Below are 23,358 nucleotides of genomic sequence, written 5' to 3' on the forward strand. Positions count from 1 at the left end.
CACGTTTCTCCCTCACTGAAATATAAAATATCAAAATGATATTTGATGTCCAAGGAACTCACAAAGTCTTCAGTTTCCTTTGAACAAAGAAGAGCATGATTTTCTACTATCAAAAAGGATATAAAGTCTCAATTTCCATATTTTCCTTACAAGTACTCTCCCCCACTTTGACTGTCCCCCCACCCACCCACCCAACTTCTCCTCTCTTTCTTAATTAGTTTTTCTATTCCCATATTCCTTAGATTTCTTCATTAAAGTCACTCTGCACCTGTATGTTACCATCTATCTTCAATGAAGAAGATAAATTTGTCTACTAGATAAAGTATTGAGGACTTAACTGAAAATGGATTTGATGAGGTGAACTTGAGAAAAATAAAGAATTCATAAAATGAACTCACCCACTAACACATGCATGGAGATAGGAAAACTTCAGCCACATTTCTCATATATATTAATCCCTACTAATTTCCCCACTCCAGTGTGCCATGATGAGCCACATTTAGGTTGACACATATTTGTTACATTCTTTAAAAATATGGCATTTTGAGAATCCAGTAATTGACAATACTGTGAAGATTATGCTCAGGGCATTTTAAACATTGAAGAAACTATTCACTCAGAATTTACTCCTCCTGATACTACTATTAACTCTCCACTTCTACCAAGAAGATCTGAAATGACTGAGGGAAGAAGTTATACCAGAGAAGTGGCAAAGATGAAAACTGGTCTGGTCATGACCACATACCTTGGTATGTGTTATTAACCATCTAGAATATTTTAGTGAATAAATAACATAATTATTACTTCATATTGTCACTGTGTAACTTCTGCTAGTTCAGAAATGGAAAGAGACCATGAAAGGAAAACAGGTTATACCATCAAAACCATAAACCTCAATTGTATAGAGCATCTGAAAGTGATGTCAAGAGAGAAGGTTTAGAGTTTCAACCAAAGGCATAAACAGTGAATGCTTATTGTGTGCAGACACAGGGGCAGGAGTGCCTCAAAAGACTTAATCATTTAAAGAACTATTCTTCTAAAAAGTTTATTTCTATAATTTATGCACCAACATTTTTTATGCCATTGAACAATTTCAGGAGGTGGTAATCTCTGTGGTAAAATGTTAAGGTGTTCAAATAGGCCGGTTGAATCTCTCAGTAGAAGGCTATACTGTCCCAAATCACCTATACTTAGGATCTTGAAGGAAAGCAAACATTTTTATTAGGCTAAAACACAATGCCATCAAAGAGGTAGTATTATATAATGTTATTTTATGGTATTATATTTATATACTATAGTACATTATAGAGAGAGAAAGAGAGAGGGGCAGGGGGGAACTGTAATGAACCAGCAGAAATATATTCATAAGATTAATCAGTTACTATCCACTCCCACATAGGAGTGAGTTTGTGAGAGAACACTGAGCTGGAAGGGAGTTCAGACTCTGCCTCTTAACTCTCCAAATGACCTTGATTAACAGAATTATTCTGAATATCAACATTCTCATTGGGAAGATGGGCATTCATGAGACAGACTTAAAGTCCCCATGAGGATCATCATGGAGATCTAAATGAGACAATAGCTGTGAAGGGATTTGATAAAAGTGCAGCATTGTCTCATTTTACACAAGGTTTAGATTCTAATATCAATACAGGAAATGAAAATTGGTTTTAATCAAAATTACCTGTGGGGGGGGAATGTCCTTGAAATATTCCTTAAAATGCAGGATTTGTGGTAGCATTGACAAATTTAACAAAACAAACAAACTTACACTAAAAAAAATTTTTTTCTGTTACTCTGTAATTCAGTTTTAATCAGGTATCTTGCATTTTACCTGGCAACCCTAATTCCTGGCCACACTCACATACCATAAGAGAGCTAATGAGATCATCTCTCAGTTCAATATAGCTGGCTTTCTTCCAGTCTTGGAACAGATCTCTTTCTTCACTGAAGAACCAGGCAGAGAAAATTGGCTTAAGAGCCAGATTATATTCAAAAAAAAAAAATTCACATTCAGTGAGATGAGGGGTTATACACAGAGGCACATAAGATCTGAGAGAAAAAAAAGCAAATTTACTTCTCTTGCGTCCTGCTCCTTTTACTGCAAATGCTTAATGATGGAAGGGAAGATGGTGCAACAGTTTTGGTTTTGCCTTTGTTTTGGCAAATCAGTACAAACTAATGTAACCTAATGCACAACATAAAGGTCATATAAAATGCCATAAAATATGAGAAAACATTATTGCAGAACCTACTAATCAAAAACCCCATGTGTAACTTTCAAAGGAAGAGAAACTTGGTTTTAAACTTAAGACACATTTTGGTGCTCTTTGGTCAATCTTGAAAGCCTCTCAATACCATATCCAGTAGTTTTCATTCCAACAAAGTTACAGTTACCACCTGGAGGCTTGCTAGCTCTGTACTTTGTACTGGAGTTTTATGATACAAAGAATGCTCCACAATGAACATGAAGATCTTCATACATCCTCATTGTGATGAAGTTGGAAAACCACATCAAGCGTGTGCATCCATCACCCTGACAGCCCGCCGTCAAAAATGAACCCTTGAAATAACATTTTTAATATCTATACTACGGTACTCCGGAGATAGCAAAATGTCCTCTTCAGTACCCAGGCAACTGATTACCAAATGATCTATTACAATCTACAAATAAGGTAGAATGAAGTATCTTAATAAGAATGTTCACTATTGTCACCTGTTTTTTTTTTTTTTTAAATCCCATCTTTTGAAACCAAATGATTGCAGTTAAGGACTCATCCAAGCATGGATGAAATGTTATTAAAATTAATAGTGTAGCTATAGAAGAATGTGAGATCTCTAACTTGTTAGATTTTTTAAAAATCTGAGTTATTTTATTTAAAATTCAAAATATTTATGATACATCTTTTTAAAAACCTTATTCTTGCCAATTACTGAAATAGTTAATATTTTCTATGTCAGATTTCTTTTTGATTTGATTCTATTTATGCTAGCTCATTCAATCTATTGTCAAAATATCCACAACAGCTGCAGTAGTTTCCATGTGAGGGAATTCCCAACAACTGAAAAGCTGCCATGATCTGAAAAGTGCCTTATTACCATGTTCATTCTAAAGTTGGGCTCCTTTTTATCCCTGCCCAGCGAGTAAGGTGGCAAGTACCTGGAGCGCTATCAATGTATTGTGAGTAAGGGAGTCATTTTCAGCAGCTCCAGAGACAATACAGTTGTGGCTATATGTTTCTTGAAATTTAACTAAGTTAAATGATTGGCACCCTAATTGTTAGATTTTTCCAGGAACTCAATATATACAGTGAATTTCCCAATATTTTTCAAATAGATCTCTTTCTTTCTTTCTTTCTTTCTTTTTCTTCTTTCTTTCTTTCTTTCTTTCTTTCTTCTTTCTTTCTTTCTTTCTTTCTTCTTTCTTTCTTTCTTTCTTTCTTTCTTCTCTTTCTTTCTTTCTTCTCCTTCCTTTCTTCCTTCCTTATCAATGATGTACCTATACTACTTAAGGTATAGCAACCGTAGGATTGGGTAACGACTTGGCAGATTTGGACATTAGAGAGAGCCACAGGAGAGCACCTGGTATAAATCAATGCCCCTTGTGCTGATATCAGGGCAGGAGGTATACACAGAAGGTGTAAAGAAGCAGGGTGTTTCCCATCTGGTACTTGTTCCTTACTTTTCCCCATCATTACTCAAATCCCCAGCTCTCAGAAAATGCTGAGGTTTTGAGTTGTTTTGATATCCTATTTCTGCTTTATGAAACATCCTCTCCCTTCCTCTTTCCCTCTGTATATGAAGGTAGTTGATAAACCAGTGATTGAAGCAGAAATAAGAGTATGTTGCCTTGAGCTCATCTTCACTTCTCTGGACCTCCCACTTGTGTAAAATGAGGGAGGGAAGTGCGGGACTGTCTCCTAAATTCTCTTTCATTTCTAACATTCTCTAAAGAAAATTGTTAAAGTCAGTCCAAAATTATAAGCTCTATTCTCTGAAATGTTTGAGACGAGATGGTGTCATTGCTAGACTTGCGCAAACATTTTAGCAGGTGCAAAAATAGGCCTGTGGGTTTAAATCAAAGCAGTACTTTTACTCTTTCAGGAGCTATGCCAGTGTGTTCAGAATGTTGCTAAAGAATCAGTAAAGTTTGATGAAAGTTTCCACAAGCACCTTCTTTTCTCATAGACTAAACACGATACCATATCTTAGGCTGAAGTAGTTGATTTTACTTTCTCAGCAGAGTAGCCACCAAAAGGGGTGTGTGTGTGTGTGTGTGTGTGTAAGAGAGAGAGAGAGAGAAATTAAAAGTTACTGATGAGGGGTGAGTTTTTTACTTGCATCACATTTTAATGAATCAAGAGTCTCAAATGACGCAGTTTCCATGGCCAGGTTGCTTCTTCACTGCTCAAACTTGTTTTATATTGCAGCAATCATTTTATGCTTAGTAAAAACATTTACACTTTTTGCCTTGCAATTGTTGTTAAAAGTGTGCAGGCTTGAGAAAACACCTACTTCATAAGCCAGTATTACAAGTCTCTCTTGATTTTTTTTAAAGATTTTATTTATTTATTTGAGAGAGACAGAATGAGAGAGAGAGAGAAAGCACATGGGGGGGAGGGGAAGATCAGAGAGAGAAGCAGACTTCCTGCAGAGCAGGGAGCCCGATGAGGGACTCGATCCAGGGACTTGATCCGGGGACTCCAGGATCATGACCTGAGCCGAAGGCAGTCGCTTAACCCACCGAGCCACCCAGGAGCCCTCTTGATTTTTTAAACTGAAAAAAATTTACCCAGTCCAGTTCCTTTCTTGTTGTTTTGTGATCCACTTTATTTCTTCTCCTAAAGAAAAACAAATTCAATCCCTAACTATATTTACACTCATCAGCTCCTTCTGCTGGCTAAGGCAGAAAATAATGGAGTAGAAGATGAGGTCTTTGGTCATAAATTTTTCTAAAAAGACCTGTATTCAAAATACATTTTAAGACTATTTCAGGGGCGCCTGGGTGGCTCAGTCGTTAAGCGTCTGCCTTCAGCTCAGGTCATGATCCCAGGGTCCTGCTCCGCAGGAAGCCTGCTTCTCCCTCTCCCACTCCCCCTGCTTGTGTTTCTCTCCCTGTCAAATAAATAAATAAAAAATCTTAAAAAAAATAAAAATAAAGTAAAACTATTTCAAATTAGCCCATTGTACACTCTAAAACATCAGAACAGAAAGTCAAGCAATGAAGTCCGTGGGTGAACTCAGAAAGCCTAGAAGCTGTGATCAAGTTCCCCATTCTTCTCGGGTAGCCCATAAACAACAGCTTGGCTTCATTTACTCATGTCTAGTCAGCTTACCAGTCAATCACATGTGCACTAAAACATTTATATCTAGGGCTGAAATATTTTCAATAATTATCTTATCATGAATCATTTTGCAAATTAACATAATTTCAGACTTCATCACTCTAAGGCTGCTGAAGACACTTTTATAAAATGACAAAATGACAAAAGCATGAAGGCACTTATTTTCTTGTTTTAAATAATAGTCAAGGAAAGAATTAGGTAGACTTCAGCCTCTCAAGCAGTTGATGAAGTATATTATATATTGTGTATATGCTGAAATGTGCCATTTAATAGTTGGAATCAGGGAACCTTTTCAAGATTGGCTACCATGTTTCAACCCCAAAATTCTACCAAGCAGAACATTGCCAAATTTTGTCCTATCTGATCACCATCACATTTTCAAACGATTATGAAATAGATGATTAATATTTTTTTATTTTGAGTTACTTTTATTTTAACTGTTTTCAGGCAAGGTCTCTTTGGTAAGATCTAATATTATAGGAATGCATTTTCTTTTTGTTTTTTTTAATGTTAAAGATTGGATATATACACAAAATAGTATTTATAATATGTGCAAATTATTTAGAGTAACAATAATTCAAACCCCTATATGCCCACCACCAGTTTAAGGGTCAAAACCCTGTAACTGCACATAAGCCCTATCCTATTTTCCTTTGCACAACCACCTAAGTTAACCATTGTCCTGAATTTCGCTTCTGCTATTCTGTGACTTTATGTTTTAAAATTTGCCGTGTATACACATCACCAAATAGATCATTTAATTTTTCACGTTTTTGAAATTGATGTATATGGAGAAACACCGTGGGAATTCTTTGGTAACTGTTCTCTTTTCTCAATAGTATATTCTTGAGATGCATCCATGTTGATGGACACAGCTTTAATTCACTTATTTTCAACTCTGTCTAGAACTACTTTAATGGACACTACTTTAGTTTTCCATTTTCCTTTCAGTCAATGTTTGGGTGGTTCCACTTTTTCTGCTATTTCAGTAAACATGCTTAATTAAGCATTAACTCCTAAGACACATATGCAAGATTTCTCCAAAAATTACTGGCTTGTGGTGAATAGACATTTCAGCTTCACAAACATTGCCAAATGGTTTCCAAAGTAGTGGTACTAATTTATATTATTAATAATGCCATCAGGATATAAGCAGTCCCATTGACCCACAATCTTGCCAATACTTGTTATTGTCCACCTTTCAATGTACCTATCTGATGGGTGTAAAACAGAAGTTCATTGTCATTTACATTTGTATTTTGAAGATTACTAACAATGTTGAACATATTTTCACATATTTATTAGCCATTTTTGTTTCTTCTGTAAAGTGTCTCATAAGTCCTTTATCAATTTTGATTGGACTGTTTGCTTTTTTCTTGTTAATTTGTGGAATTTCATAACATATTCAGAAAAAACTACTTTACTAAATATCTCTTTACAACAGGTAATTTGTATTTTCATATCCTTATCATATCTTTAATGAATACACATTTTATTGTTAAAGAAGTTAAATTTGTCAAACTTTCACAATTGTATTTTTGTGTTTTTGTTTTTAACATCCTTATTTAGGCTTATAAGATATTCTTCTGTATTTTCTTCTATAAACAAACAATGAATCATGGAACACTACATCATACTCTATGGTGACTAACATAATATAATTTTAAAAATTTAAAAAAATTAATGTTTGCTTTTAGAATTGAATTTTTGTAAGATGTGGTTTGAGAGTCCAACTGTTTCCTTATGGGTAACAAATTGTTCCACCCTTGTTTTTTATTTTTTATTTTTTTTTAAAGATTTTATTTACTTGAGAGAGAGAGAGAGATCACAAGCAGGGGGAGTGGGAGAGGGAGAAGCAGACTCCCTGCCAGGCTGGATCCCTGGACTCTGGGATCATGACCCGAGCCGGAGGCAGATGCTTAATGACTGAGCACCCAGGCGCTCCACCCTTGTTTTTTAAATACTCCATTCTTCCCCATGAAGTGTAAATTCATTTTTATCAAAGTCAAATTTCCTTATATGCAATCTTATGTCTGGACTTTTGTTATGCTTGATTGATCCATTTATCATGCTCCACTATAATAGTGTTATGTTAAAACTTAGAGTTTGATTATAAGTCTTCATTTCTGCTAGTGTAGTTGTCCCATCTTATTCATCTTCAGAAATACCTTGGCTATCTTCTGATCTTTTGTTCTTACATATAAATCTCATAATCACCTTATCCAGTTCCACAGAACATACTATTGGGATCTTTATTAGAATTACATCAGATTAGGTGAATTTGAGAAGCATTAATGTCTTTGTGATATTTAGTTTCTAATTCATGGACATGGTGTAATTCTTCATTTACTTATGTCTTTTTTAATGTCTTTGAATGAAGTTTTTACTTTTTTCTGCAGTATGGACTTCACATCTTTTTTAGATTTATAACTTAAGTGTATTATCTCCAGGTAATATCCAAGTAAGTGATACATTTTTATAAATTATGTTTTCTGTTTGTTGGAGATGTAAAGAAATTTATTTGGAATTTGTTCATTATTTTTTTTAATCAGCAACTGTAAAGTGCTTTTATAAATTCTAATAATATGTCTTTACATTGTTTTGGGTTTTCTATATAGATAATTTTATCATCTGCGTATAATGATAGAATTTTTATTTTTTCCCCAATTTTTGTATTTTTTTCTTTCTGCCTTACTTCTAGAGCTTGAGCTACCATATAATGTTGAGCAGAAAATTTTGCAGTATCTTTGTACTTTTCCCTAATCTTAAAACGGTGTTTTAAGTATCTCATTATTATAAATAATACTTGTTATAGATATTTGTGTAGATAACCTTATCTACTTAAAAAGTTCTCTTGGCCTTTTAGTTGCTACATTCTTTCTCATCTATGGAGGTTAAATTTTATTAAACATATTTTCTTCATAAGATGATAATTTTTTTCTCCTTAATATTTTGATGTGGTTAAGTATATTGATTGGATTTTAAAGTTATTAAATCAATCTTGCATCTTTGGTTGACCTAACTTTTTTTTCAATTTTTTTTTTGAAGTCTAGTTAGTTAATATATATGGTAAATTTGGTTTCAGGTGTAGAATTTAGTGATTCATCAGTTAATATAATACTCAGTACTCTTCACAATTGCCCTCCATAATACCCATCACCCTTTCAGCCCATCTTCTGCCCACCTCCCTCCATCAACCTTCAGTTTGTTCTCTATAGTTAAGAGCCTCTTATGATTTGCTTTCCTCTCTTATTTTTTTCCTTCCCATATGTTCATCTCTTTTGTTTCTTAAATTCCCCATATGAGTGAAATCATATGGTATTTGTCTTTCTCTGACTGACTTATTTCGCTTAGCATCATACACTGTAGCTCCATCCATGTAGCATTCACATCATTGCAAATGACAAGATTTTGTTCCTTTTGATGGCTGAGTAATATTCCAATATTATATATATCTCACACCTTCTTTATCCATTCATCAGTGGACATTTGGGCTCTTTCCATAGTTTGACTATTGTTGATAATGCTGCTATAAACATTGGGGTGCATGTACCCCTTTGAATCTGTATTTTTGTATCGTTTGGGAAAATATCTAGCAGTGCAATTGCTGGGTCTTAGGGTAGTTCTATTTTTAACTTTTTGAGGGACCTCCATACTGTGTTCCAGAGTGGCTGCACCAGTTTGCATTCCCACCAACAGTGTAAGAGTGTTCCCCTTTCTCCACATCCTCACCAACACCTGTTGTTTCCTGTGGTGTTAATTTTAACCATTCTGACAGAATGTGAGGTGGTATCTCATTGTGGTTTTAATTTGTATTTCCCTATTGATGAATGATGTCGAGCATCTGGATGTCTTCTTTGGAAAAATATCTGTTCATGTCTTCTGCCCATTTCTTAACTAGATTATTTGTTTTTTGGGTGTTGAGTTTGGTAAGTTCTTTATAGATTTTGGATGCTAACCCTTTATCAGATATGTCATTTGCAAATACCTTCTCCCATTCCATCAGCAGCATTTTAGTTTTATTGATTCCTTCACTGTGCAGAAACTTTTAATCTCTTGATAAAGTCCCAATAGTTCATTTTTGCTTCTGTTTCCCTTGCCTCTGGTGATGTCTAGTAAGAAGTTGCTACAGCCAACGTCAAAGAGGTTGCTGCCTATGTTCTCCTCTAGAATTTTGATGGATTCCTTTCTCACATTTATGTCTTTCATCCATTTTGAATTTATTTTTGTGTATGATGTAAGAAACTGGTCTGGTTTCATTCTTCTGTATGTGGCTGTCCAGTTTTCCCAACACTATTTGTTAAAGAGACTGACATTTTTCCGTTGGATGTTCTTTCCTGCTTTGTTGAACATTAGTTGACCATAGAGTTGTGGTGGACCTAAATTTTTAACATTGTATTATCTTTTTTTGTGCTCTGGTGGATTCCATTACTATTTAGTTTAGGATTTTTGCATTAGTGTTCATGAGTGAAACTGGACTGTAAGTTTCCTTTCTCTTATTTCCTCATCAGCCTTTGGTATCAAGATTATGTCAGCCTTATATAAATGGAACTGGAGTTGCAGTCCTTCTTTTTTATTAATTGGATTTAGTTGCACGGGATTGGGATCATCTATTCCTTGGATAATTATTAGAACTTGCCTAGAAGATCCTTCAGTATTAGTGAGATTTTTTTTGAGGGAAAATTTTTCACTACATATTTAATTTATTTGGTGGTTACAGAACTAAGCAAATATCCTCTTTCTTTAGTCAGTTTGACTAAGTAATCTTTTTCTAGGAATTTGTCCATTTCAAATTTGTTTACCTAAAGTTGTTCCTACAATCCTTACATAATATATTTTTAATATCTGTAGGATTTATGGTTATGTCCCTTTTCCCGTTTTTTATTTTATTTGTTCCTCCTCTCTCTGTTTGGATGAGTCCCTGGAGAAATGTGTCAATTTTATTAATTTCACAAACAACCAAACTTTAGTTTTGTAAGTTATCTCTATTGTATCTTCCTATTTCACTACATTCTGCTCTCTCTATATTATGGATTTCGATATCAAACTTCTTTGTGTTTATTCTTTATCGTTTTTCTAATGTTTTAGATTTTTTTTATTGATATTTGTCTTTCTTTTTTTTTCACAATTAAACATTCAGTTGTGCAAATTAAACTTCAATTACCTATACCCTACCGGTTTTGATATCTAGTACTGTTATTACAGTTAAATTATAAGTATGTTCTATTTTCCTTTAAGATTTCTTTTGTGACCCCATCCATTGTTGAGAAATATATATTTTGTTTTTAATTTCTAATCATAAGGGCTTGTTATTACTTTCCTTACTATTTGTTTCTTAATAAATTGAATTATGTTCAAAGAATGTGACCTGGATAATACCAAGTCTTTGAAGTTTGTTGATACTTAACTTATGGCATAGCATATGTTTATCTTAAATGTTCATTATGTGCTTGAAAAAAATACATATTCTCAAATTCTGGGTATAATTATCCATTACACAAACATTATTTTTGCTCTTAAATCTTCAGTATCCTTTCTGACTTTTTGTCGGCTCAGTATATCAATTACTCAGAGTGGAGTGCATGGAGTTCTAATTGTAGTTGAGATTGTTATCATCTTTTTCACTATTAAGTTCTTTGTGGTATCTTCAACATCAATATTATTTTCATCAAAAGCTTTAGTGACTCAAAATCATTCTGAATTTCTCTCATTGCTTTGCATAATTTCACTGGCGGTAAGCATATGCTTCAAATATTCTCTTAATGAACAATTTGTGTTCCTTGTTGCAAGTGAAATTATCTTCATTTCAGACAAAGGAAGAAGAAAATGAAAATCTCAATACCCAGAAATTTGAGGGTTCTTTTGTTACATTGGAACTAAAATTGAATATAGTTCCTTGTTTGTGAATGAAACATTTGAAAGTATATACAGGAAGTTGAATTGATTTGTGAAAGCCTGTGCTTTTTTCTATTTGTAATTAGTACTGGAGGGCAAAGAGCAACCCAAATTTCTTTCTTTTTTTTTTTTTTTAGATTTTATTTATTTATTTGACAGAGACACAGCGAGAGAGGGAACACAAGCGGGGGGAGTGAGAGAGGGAAAGCAGGCTTCCAGCGGAGCAGGGAGCCCGATGCAGGGCTCGATCCCAGGACCCTGGGATCATGACCCGAGGCAGATGCTTAACGACTGAGCCACCCAGGTGCCCGAACGACCCAAATTTCTAAGATGGCAAAGAAAGTTTGTAAAAAACATCAGTCTTTGCTCATCTATTGCAGCTAGTTGTAATATTGGTATGCTATTTTATGGGTGGAATTTTGAGCTCCTTCATTCTCTCACTTTGATTTAATGTAGCACAAACAGCGCAATGTTTCTGAAAGCACGCAAGTATAAAATTCTCTAGTTACTCGTGCAGGTAAGTATTCTGTTCCTTGGGCTTGCATGGAACACAAGGGTGAAAAGAATATTGGTCAGTGAAGAAAAGAGAAATTTTGTTGATTTACCTGTTTATATCTGTGGAAAATCCCTTTAAGAGAGAAAAATAAATTTTCTTCCCTTTAAAAATTCTTCTAATAAAACTTACAGTGTAGGAAAACCTTCCATGTTTATTTCTCTGCTTCCTGTTTTATATAGTCTGGTTTGAGATGAGTCCTCCAGTGCAGAGAAAGGAAATTTTCCTAAACCTCATCTGAGAAAGTTTTTTTGCATGACAAAATCTATAACCCCTCCTACAAAGTAACTAGAATTCCTGATAAAATTCCTGAACAATGATCTAATTAATAATTCCCTAAGGGAAGTGAAAGTTACCCATTCCCTTTGTATGTACTATCTAACAGCTCAAACCAGACCTTTAAAGATACAATGATAACATGCAATCAGACTTATGACTCACATAATAATCTTTAACTGGACATTCCTTTACATTATTTTACATTATTTTCTATATGTGGCCATGAGACTGAAATATTTGACTTAGTTTTATCTGGAGTCTCTTCCCTTGAGATTAGCTGGGTATAAGTCTTCTTCACATATTTATAATCAGTTTATCTAAGAAGTTAACAGGGTTTCTGAAAAGGGAGACATTACATATATCTGGACAAATATAAGACCTTCGAGAATATACAGTTAACGGGTTGGACCTTTTATTTTTAAGGTTTTATTTATTTATTTGAGAGAGAGAGCAAAGAAGGGCAGAGGGAGAAGCAGACTCTCCGCTGAACAGGGAGCTGGACACTGGGCTGGATCCCAGGACTCTGGGATCATGACCCGAGCCGAAGGCAGACACTTAACTGATTGAGCCACCCAAACACCCCAATAGACTGGACCTTAAACATGAGTAAGATTTTGATATGCAGAATTGAGAATGGTAATTCCAAAAAGGATAAAATTCCAAAACTGGACAAAAATGTAAATTTTTATTTTATAATTTTCATACCTTTTTTCCTCACCCCACCCCCCTCCATTTAAAGTAAAATGGAACAACTTTATTTTTTTTTAAGATTTTATTTATTTATTTGACAGAGAGATAGAGCCAGAGAGCACAAGTGGAGGGAATGGCAGAGGGAGGGTGAGAAGCAGGCTCCCCACTGAGCAGGGAGCCCTATGCGGGGCTCGATCCCAGGACCCTGGGATCATGACCTGAGCTGAAGGCAGACGCTTAACCATCTGAGCCACCCGGCCGCCCCAAAATAGAACACTTTAACTGAGTGTCTGAAATTCCTCTCTAAATTCATGGGAGAAAGTGCCAATTTTAAATTATTCAAATAATCCTGATAAGCTAAGTAAATATTTAGTTATTTTAAAGCATATAATTTTTCTGTTTAAATGCACATGTTAATACACTAATTTGCTGAGAGACTATAATTACTGATTCAATCAATACATTAATTACAAAGACAAATACCCCAATAAATAAATCAAATGTTTACTGATTATATTGAAGCTCCAAGTCTCATTCTTTCAATAACTTATTGAAGTATTAGATGCATTTAAACATTAACATTTATTAGAAACAGTCATTTCAAGGTTAAATTATAGAAACAGAAAAGGTGTTTTTTAAATATACACAAAAATCCACAAGCCAAAGGATTAATGGGGACTATCTTTTACAATACACATCATATGAAAAGGACTCTAAGATCTCTAAACAAACAGTTGGTGTGTTCCCTTTCCAATCAATACAAACTCTGGTAATATGGTGAAACATAGGAAAAAGGTGTTATGCTAGGTACAAAAATATACAAGCAGCTCACTATTCCAAAGTGTTTTTTCCTCTCTCCTCAGTGAAAAACTTAAAGCCTTAAAACCCATACAGCTGAGACAGGTACTAAGTTACACAATCCTCCTTTTTTCTTTTCTTATAAAACTGTCCCTAATGTTGGTGAGCTGTTTTTGCTGTAATTGGACAAGTCAAATAGGAGAGGGATTCTAGTTACCAACTACAGGAGCTGGCTTCAGCCCATTAAACTGTGAACCACAAAGCTGTTTTACTAAAGCTGACTTTTTGTTCAGGGGCCGTTATTTTGGAAGCATTTTCTTGGCACCAAATGCGTATCTGAACATGCAAGTCCAAATATGCTAACAGATGTCTCTGAAGCGAGATCATTATAAAACCAGATTTTCACTTCAGTTAGGAATATTTTTCCATCCTATTTTAAATAAACTTTTAATTTTACAGTAGCTTTAGATTTACAGAAAATTGCAGAAATAGTACAGAGAGGGTCCATATACCCCACACCTAGTTACACCTATTATAAACACCTTACATTAATTAGTATATTTATTACAACTGATGAACCAATATTGATAATGTTGAGAGGTAGAGTATGTAAATAAATTCATTGAAATCCTTCTGGCCAGGAGATTTGTCTCTTTACCTTCAGTTATTTATTTATCTAAGCACTTATTTATTTATCACTTATATCATTGTTTACTTGCTTATATCAGTATGGACTCATGGATATTTATTTTATACTTTGAATTATAGTCAAATACTCATTTATTTTGTTGCTGAAACTGATGGATAGTTGGAAGGCAGGCAGGCAGGAGCAAGGGGCCCCCCACCCCAAGAGGACACCACCCCTAAAAGGATTTTATACCTACCTTGGAAGGAGCCCTCCACCCTTTCCCATGTGACAAAAAACTGATTGGATGACAAGTGCAGGGAGAGTTAATCAGATTAAAACAGCCTGCCAACGAGCCCATAAAATCCCCTAGACTTAGAAATTCTGGTAGCAACCCTCTCGGGTCCTCTCCCTCTTCGGAAGCTTTATACTATCACTTGGGTATCAATCAGTAAACCTTGTTTTGCTGCCCACTACTCTGTCTGGTCTACCTTTTCATTCTTCGAAGCAGCTTGACAAAGAACCATGAGCCACCAATGGAGAAAAACAATCCTGTAACAAAACTATTCTGGCTTTGGCTACTAGGGGTCCTTTCAGCTGATTCCTGTGTCCCTTTGACATAAATAATCCCATCCTTGTGTTTTTGTTTTTTTAAGCACTATTTTCTGGCACAAAATGCTCTAGGCCCATCTTGTACATCTACCACAATTCTAAAATCAGCCATTTCTCCATGGAGCTCCATTTCTTTTTAGAATTAGTTATTCTGGTTTCTGTGGGGGTTGCTTGCATGTAGGCCCTCTCAGCTGACTGAACAAGGAAATATAAGTGTGCATAATATATATGTATGTGTATATATATATTATTTATATATGTGCATCCACATATCGATAAGTATTTCTACATGACACCATTAGTACCTATACTAAACTAAATATGAGTTCATACTCATGTCTCCAACTATAATCCATTACCGCACGGATTATTTTAGCCTTTTTACCTTGCTCATCTCTAACTTCCTACTCCAATAGTGAGAAACCTGGCTCCCACCACCCACCATTTAATTGTTCTGTTTAGTTTCATATACACGTAAAATAGTTTCAGAATTGTTAAACCATGTTCCCATGGGAAACAACCTTATCATCTAGAATGCAGTGTTTATGTGCAGATCCTTTTGCCTTTAGTCTTACAGATTCTACTCATTTCCAAAATTAGTTAGGCTAGAACTTTTGCCCCTTTCCCCATAAGTAAGATTATTTCTATAAACAGTGAATGTATTTTGTCATACTCTGTATTCCATTCTGAGATCCCCCAATCTTCTAAATTGTGTATAATTTACATATATTAAGGTTTACTTTTTGTGCTGTAAGGTTTTGGGTACTTAACCAAATTCATAGTATCATGCATCCACTATTACAATATCATACAGAATATGCCCTAAAAATATCTCTTGTACTTCACTTCTTGAATATCCTCTTTCCTGATTTTTTTTCTCAAATTAAGTTATTTTGGCTTACAACCTTCTAGTTAAAAAGCAATTTTATGTGCAAAAGGCATTTTTCAAACTAATATAATTTGCAGAAAAGCTTGAAAATATGGTGCCCTCTCTCTGAAGAGTCAGGGTCTGAGTAGGCCAAGTCTAAGGACACTGGACAATTGGAAAAGAACGGAGAGCAGAAGGAAAACATGAGAACACCCATAATAAATATCATCCATTTAATAATTTGTCTTAAGGTATGATCTGTATTGCTTCAATTTGAAAAGAGCTTAATCTATCCACTCAATAAAAGTTTACTGAAAACCTATCATGAACGAGATGCCATATTAGGCATAGGGAATCGAATCATGTCTAATGCACATTCTCTGCTTTAAAAGGATTTCAATTCACAGCTCTTTATTCTTGGATTTTCGTTACCTTCCAGAGATGTTCAAAGAATGAAGAGAGTTTCATAGCAGTGAAGGTATAAATTTAAATGCTGACCCTGGCATTTATTAAATCATTGTATGATCTTGGGCAAATGACTTACTGTGTTTATTTGTTTGTTGTTTTTGTTATTTGTTTGTTTCCTCATCTATAGAATGAGATTAAAACACTCATCTTATAGAATTGTTGGAGAAGACTATTTGGGCTTGTATCCTGAAGAGTTTCTGACACATCATGACTCCTCTGTCTGTGATATTCCAGTGGAATAGGACCTGTTTACACTTCTTACAAAAAGCAGCAGCAGTTTTGCTCTCTCTTTCCTCCCTTTATCAGATTTGATCATGGAATTGTCAAAAGGGTGAGGAGATTGCCTTGTGAAATGCAAGCCTCTAACTAAGCAATCATTGAGGTCACTTTTTAAAACCAAATCCTCCTTCCCAATCCAGATCTACTGCACCAGAATTTCCAGTATGAGGGATCAGCCTTGGAAGACCTGATGTCTGTATTAACAAGCACAGAAGGTAATTCTTATCACAGACGGTAGGGAAACAGTGGCAGCCCCTAGCTAGATTACAGCCCCTATGCCTAATATGGTATGCCCAAGCTATGCAAACTTGAGCTTGTATCTTAGTTCACCCATTTACAGTTATGTGAACCTGGGCAAGTCACATAATCCCTCTGAGACTGTTTTCTATTTTAATGTGTTGTTCTTATTTTAGTGGGTTTTCTTTAGGAGGAAAATGAATTATATATAGTGGCATATAGTAAGTGTTCAATAAAGGGTACTTCTTGTTGTTAACTGTATCACTGTTTTCCTTGGAATGGAAAGGGTGTAGAGACCTTGGAGGACAAAATACAGAAACTTGTCCATGGTACAATTCTATCCTGCGTCCTTTTACTCTCAATTAAAATGAAACAAAACCATTTTTTGCTCTCCTGCTTAGACATATTTACATCATATGTGCCAAATATCTTGTTAGTGAGAAATCAATTTTTCATAGCTTACTTGTATTATTTCCAAATGAGAGAATACTTTTGTAGACATTTGGATAAGAGTTAAAATAAAATGAAACATGTTCTGCTTACTTCAAGGTTCGATTCACCATGATAACCAATACTTTCTATTATACATCAGCAGACTCCGTCTAACCTCCATTTGCCATTATACTTCTTGAAAAAAAACTTGATAACACAGCTCCATACATTTTAATAGCTATATTTTAAACAAAATTTAGCTCCTAAGACACACTTGCCCCTTTCTTCCACAGGCAAGAACAAAGCTCGGAAACAATAAGAAATATGTGGCATTTATTGAATGCTTGGTATATGCTCTGAATTTTACCGAAGTGTTATATGATTATTTCATTTAATCATCAAGAAAATTCTAACAATAAACAGGTAACAAATGTTAATGGCTAGTAATATTATAGTTGCCACTCTTTGTGACCTTTTGCTGACAATAGCTCATTTGTTAAGGTTTTCTTTTCCTGAACCTCTGTTTTTCTAGGAAGTTTCCCTTTATTCTTCAGCTGTGCCTCTTCTCTTTGCTCAGTCTTAATGATGTACAGAAGCCTTGACAAGCTGTTTTCATCTTTTATGGACTAAATTATGTCCCCTGTCAAAGGACATATGTTTAAGTATTAACCTCCAATGTGTCCATATTTAGAGACAGGGCCTTTAAAGAAGTGATTAAGGTTAACTGAGGTCATATGATTGGACCCTCATCCAACATGACTGGTGTCTCCAGAAGAAGAGACATCAGGGATGTGTGTGTACAGAGGAAAGGCCATGTAGAGACACAGAAAGAAAGTGGCCATCTGCAAGCCAAGGAGAGAGGACTCAGAAGAACCAAACCTGCTGAAACCTTGATGTTGTACTTCTAGCCTCCAGAACTGTGAGGAAATAAATTTCTGTTGTTTAAGCCACCCGGTCTTTGGTATTTTTTTATGGCAGCCCTGGCAAATAAATATACCATCTGACCATAGGATTTTTCAATTTTATTTTATTTCTAAAAATCTTCAACTTCAAGGACCCAAGCTATAAAGTTCATCAAAGAATTTATGTCATTTTTCTATTTTTACTCAATTTCAAAATATTTTCTAATTTTCATTGTGACTTCTTTGACCAATAGGCCTATTAAGTAGTATGCTACTTAATATTTGGACATTTGGGAATAATCTAATTATCTTTCTGTTGTTGACTTCTATAAGTCTACCGTGGTAAAAGAACATACACTCTACAATTTCAGTGTTTTGAAATGTATTGTTTTTGGCCTAGGCAAATGTCTATTTTTGTAAGTGGTCCATATGCACTCAAAAATAATTTGTATTCTGTACTTGTTGAGTGTTATGTTTTTGTAAACATTAATTCTATATTCTAACTGATTTTTTGTCTGCTTTTTTATCACTTACTAAAATGCCAAGCATTAAATGATCTTATTTTTACAATGTTGCTCTTGTAAACAGATATACTTGTTGGTTTTGTGGGTTTGTTTTTTGTTGTTGTTTGTTTGTTTTAGTAAGTCAACAACCTTTGCATTTTACTTGGATTGCTAAACCATTTACATATAATGTAATTATTGGTATAATCTGATTTAAGCCTACTATCTTGGTATTCATTTTCTTTTATTCATTTTTTTCTGTTCCATTTGTTTTTTATTTATTTATTCCTTCTGTTCTACATTCTTTCTTATGAAGTATTTTATTATTCCATATTATTTTAACATTTCATATTATTTTATTTCTTCCATTAGCTTTTTGGCTAAACTGTTTTGCCATATTATTTTAGTGGTCACTCTGGAGATTACAATAGGTATCCTGAACTTAAGTATTCCACCTGAAATTATTGGTACTTCTCAAATATTATAGGAACCTTACCACGGTTTAATTTTTTTACCCCTTTCCAACCTCTGAGCTATTGTTTTTATGTATCTTATTTCCATATGGTATAAACTCTACAACACAATTATTGTTGCTAAAAGCAGTCAATACTCATATAAATTTATCTTTTCTGATTCCCTTAATTCTTTCATAGTTTTATGCTGCCTTTAGGATAATTTTCCTTCATTCTGAAGAATTTCCTTTAGTATCTCTTGTAATGTTATGAGCTGGTGACAATTCTCTCACCTTTTGTTTTTTTAGAAATATCTCTTAACTTTGCATTCATCTTTGAAAGCTTTTTTGATAGATAAAGCTTTTTTTTCTTTATACAGTGTAAAGTTAATCCATCTTTCATGGCTTCCATAGTCCTCATTATGAAATTACTATTGTTTTGTTTTGCTTTGTTTTGTTTTTGTCTCTTGCTGCTGAAATGTTTTCCTTTGTCTGCTTTAAGCATTGAAGTGTTATGGTCCCAGGGTGCAACAGATTATTTGGAATTTGCTTCTTGAATGTGTAGGTTGAAGTCTTCAACTGGTTGTGGAAATTTTTCAATTGTTATCTTTTCATATATTGCTTCTAAATATTTACTTCTCTCTCCTTTTTTTTCTGGGAGTCTGACATAAGTATTAAAGGTTAAATTTGCCCAAATGTCTCCTATGCTCTGTTCATGCTCCTTTCATCTTTTTTCTCTCCAAACTTCAGTTGTATATTTTCTATTGACCTGTTTTGAGTTACTAATAGGAAACTAAAAGTCTTCTGCTGCTTACCACCTGCTGTTTAACCAGCCAATGAGTTCTTAGTTTCAAGTGCTGTATGTTTTCATTCTGGAATATCCACTTTTTTATAGATTAAAATATCTCTGTTGAATGTTTTTTCTCTTTTGATCTATACTGTCCATCTTCTATTCTCTTTGATTTATTAATCATAGTTATGTTTTTTGTCTGTCTTCTTCAACATCTGGCTCTATTTGTGAGTCTGCTTCTATTAGTAACTTTTCCTCCTGATTATCTCTCACATTCTTCTAACAGTTCATGTGTCTAGTAATGTTTTATTGCATACCAGATATTTTATGTAAAAGAGTTATAGACACTGTGATTAATGTTATTTTTCTTCCAAAGAGCGTATTCCTTTTCCTCCTTCAGGCACAGATTGAAGGGCTGATCACCTCAACTAAATTAAGAATTGAGCAGGGCCAGGACTGGTAACAGCTTTAGTTACCAGTGTCTACTTTTAATGCCTCATGAGTGAAATGATTGTGTGCTCATTCCTGTTAGTGGAATTTTGTCTTCTAAGCATTGCAAAATATCCAAGATTGTATTATTTCTTTTTTCCCCCAGTTTCTTGGACTCCCATGTCACTACAGCCTACTACAAATGTCCTGTTGAATATACAAAGCAAAACAGAGAGGAATTAAAGCATACCATTATAGAAAATCATCAAAGCACAAAAGAAGACAATGAAAGAGAGAATAAATAAAGGAACTACAAAATGCCAGAAACAATTAACAAAATGTCAATAAGTCCTTACCTATTTATTAACAATTACTTTAAGTGTAAATGAATTAAATTCTCTGATCAAAAAACATACAATGGTTAAATGGATAAAAAGTAAGACTCCACTACATGTTGCCCATATAAGACTCACTTCAGATTTAACAACACATATAGGATGAGCGAAGGGATGAAAAGAGATATCCCATGGAATGGAAATCAAGAGAGAATAGAAATAACTATTTATATCAGACAAAACCAATTTAAAGTAAAAAGCTATACTAAGTGACAAAGAAAATCACTGTATAATGATAAGGGAGTAAATTCATCAAGAAGATATAAAGATTTTAAGTATGTATGCACCCAACATTAGAGTACCTAAATATATAAAGCCAATACTAACAAACCTTAAGGGAGAAATAGACAAAAATACAGTAACAGTAGAGAACTTTAATACTCACTTTCAACAACAGATAAATTATCTAGACAAAATTAATAAGGAATCATTGGATTTGAACTATATTTTAGACCAAAATTACCTAACAGACACACAGAAGAGTCCATGTAAGTGGCAGAACACACATTCTTTTCATGTGCCTGTGGAACATTCTAAGGAATAGATCGTTTGTAACAAAACAAGTATTAACAAATTGAAGAAGATTGAAATTGTAGCAAGTATCTTTTCCAACCACAATGATGTAAAACTAGAAATCAGGATCAGAAGAAAAACTGGAAAAGTCACAAATACATGAAAATTAAAAATCAAACTCCTGAATACTCAGTCAAAAAAGAAATAGGAAATTTAAAAATATCTTGAGACAAATGAAAATGGAGACACAATATAAGAGATGCAATAAGACGTTGTTTTCCTGAAACTTTTGTGGGATGCAGCAAAGCATTTCTAAGAGGAAAGTTTATAGTGATAACTGCTTATTTTAAGAAAAGAGAAATATCTCAAACAACCTATCTCAAATGAACACCTTAAAGAACTAGAAAAAGAACAAACTAAGCTCAAAGTTAGCAGAAGGAAGGAAATAGCAAAGATAAGACTTTAAATAAAGCTGCATAATATTCCATTGTATATATATATTTACACCACATCTTCTTTACCCATTAATCTGTCGATGGACATCTTGGCTCTTTCCACAGTTTGGCTGTTGTGGACATTGCTGCTATAAACATCGGGGTGCATGTACCCTTTCGGATCCCTACACTTGTATCTTTGGAGTAAATACCCAGTAGTGCAATTGCTGGATTGTATGGTAGCTCTATTTTCAACTTTTTGAGGAACCTCCATCCTGTTTTCCAGAGTGGCTGCACCAGCTTGCATTCCCACCAACAGTGTAGGAGGGTTCCCCTTTCTCCGTATCCTCGCCAACATCTGTCATTTCCTGACTTCAAAAGGAATGAAATCTTGCCATTTGCAATGATGTGGATGGAACTGGAGGGTAATTAAGTCAATCAGAGAAAGACATGTATCATATGACCCCACTGAGATGAGGAATTCTTAATCTCAGGAAACAAACTGAGGGTTGCTGGAGTGGTGGGGGGTGGGAGGGATGGAGTGGCTGCGTGATAGACATTGGGGAGGGTATGTGCTATGGGGAACGCTGTGAATTGTGTAAGACTGTTGAAGTGGAGGGGGGGGGGGGATGGGTTAGCCTGGTGATGGGTATTAAAGAGGGCATGTTCTTCATGGAGCACTCGGTGTTACACACAAACAATGAATCATGGAACACTACATCAAAACTAATGATATAATGTATGGTGATTAACATAACATAATAAAAAAAAACTTGTATGACCCAATAACAGAAGCATTATGTTCTAATAAAAAAAAAGAAAGAAAGAAAATAGATACCAGAAAAACAATATAAAAGGTCAATTAAGCTGAGCTGGATTTTTAAAATATAAACAAAATTGACAAATCTTTAGTTAGACTAACCAAGAAAAATACAAGAAAAAATTCAAATAAAATCAGAAATGAAAGAGGAGACATTACCACTAATACTGAAGGAATACTAAAAATCATGAGATTGCTATGAACGATTATAGGCCAACAAATTGGATAACCTAGATAAAATAGATAAACGTCTGGAAACAAATAACCTACCAAATCTGAATCACAAAGAAAAAGAAGACCTACACTGACCAATAACAAGTAGTATGATTGAATCAGTAATACAAAAAATGTCCCAGTAAAGAAAATCCCAGGATCAGATGATTTCATTGGTGAATATTAACAAACATTTAAAATAAAATTAATACCAATCCTTCTCAAACTCTTCCAAAAAATGAAAGAGAAGGGAATACTTCCAAACTCATTTTAGGAGACCAGCATTACCCTAAGTGAGACAAGGACACTGTAAGAAAAGAAAATTGCACCCCATACATCTGATGATCCTAGATGCAAAATAAATGGAGTCTATTAAGTAAAAAAAAAAAAAATCCTTAACAAAATAATAACAAACTGGATTCAACAGCACATTAAAAGGATCTTACACTATGATCAAGAGGGACTCATCCCTGGGAAGCAAGCATGATTCAACATACACAAATCAATAAATATGATACACCACATTAATAGAAATATAAAAATCATATGATTATCTCTATAGATTCAGAAAAACTATCTGACAAAATTCAACATGATTTAAAACTCTTAAAAAAATTGGATATAGAAGGAAGTTACCTCAACATAATACAGACCATATATGATAAGCCTACAGATAACATTATACTCAATGGTGAATGATTGAAAGCTTTTCCTCTAAGTTCAGGAACAAGATAAGTGTGCCCACTCTCAACACTCATATTCAACATAGTTCTGGAAGTCCTAGCCAGAGCAAAAAGGCAAGAAAAAGAAATAAAAGGCATCCATAA

This window comes from Zalophus californianus, chromosome 5 (genome assembly GCF_009762305.2).
Source record: "Zalophus californianus isolate mZalCal1 chromosome 5, mZalCal1.pri.v2, whole genome shotgun sequence".
NCBI classification, from domain to species: Eukaryota; Metazoa; Chordata; class Mammalia; order Carnivora; family Otariidae; genus Zalophus; species Zalophus californianus.